Below are 1,204 nucleotides of genomic sequence, written 5' to 3' on the forward strand. Positions count from 1 at the left end.
AATAAATATGTGATACTTTAAAAATCATAAATAGTATGTGAACATTTTCAGTCTTACTGATTCTGAGGAAATCTATGGATATTTCATAAGAAACTATATGATAGGTTTTGGATGCTTGTAGCTGAATCTCAGGGGTGATATCAGTTTGGAAATATAGACTTTGAAATCATTGTTGCATAAACCATAAAAATATAGGTTGTATGAGGCCCCTCAATGGGGTCACTACAAAACAAGAAGAGGAAAAGTCCAAGAAGGTAGTCTCAAGGAATGCTACTACCTCGTAAGTAGAAAAAGAGAACCCATCCAAGACAATGAGAAAGAGCAGTCCAAATCTAAGAGAAAGTCCAGGAAAAATACTCGTTTCAAGAATGCAGGGAAATAGCAAATGCTACATAAAAGCTGATTAAATCTAGACAAAAATATATTGGTTTATGATTTCAATAAGACTTTGGAAAACATAAGAATTAAAGTGGAGTGGTGGAGTCAGATTTGGGATTTCAGGGTGTTAAGGAGAGAATAAGAAGTGAAACACTAACATAATACATATAGATTACCATTTGTTGAGAAGCCTCAGTATAAAAGAAATGCAAAGATAACTTGACATAACAGGGTTATATGCCAAGGAACAAAAAAGCAATTGAAAGAGAGAGACATCTGAGAAAACAAAGATTAGTCACCTGGCATTTTCTCCCAAATTAGTTAGGCACAGGCTAATTTGAAAAATGTTAATTAAATCAGCTAAGGGATAATCACATGTTTGAAACTCCAAAGTGTGAATGTTAAAAGTTAACTTAGGAAAACAGGTACAAATGACAATGACTGGAGGAGACCATAATTGTGAAAATTTTGAAGATAATACGTTAGAAATGAAGTTTAAATTTTTCTAAAATGGGAGTTCTCAGACTTCACAATGTCTTGGCATCTTCTGGAAGATGTATTAAACACAGATACTGAGTTCTAACTCAAGAGTTTTTAATTCATTAGAATAGAGAATAACCTGATAATTTGCATTTTCAACAAGCTCCTAGATGATGCTGATATTGCTACTCTAGAGAACACACTTTGAAAACCACTGTTTTAAGGTGTCAGCATCATCTAGGAACTTGTTACTGTATTGTAATCCTATATGATGTAATAATTCAGTCTTGCAGGTTAATTCTCAAATTCTAGACCACTTATATTTCATGCATCCTTCCAACGACCC

This window comes from Propithecus coquereli, unplaced genomic scaffold (assembly GCF_000956105.1).
Source record: "Propithecus coquereli isolate 6110/MARCELLA unplaced genomic scaffold, Pcoq_1.0 Scaffold190, whole genome shotgun sequence".
Taxonomy (NCBI): Eukaryota; Metazoa; Chordata; class Mammalia; order Primates; family Indriidae; genus Propithecus; species Propithecus coquereli.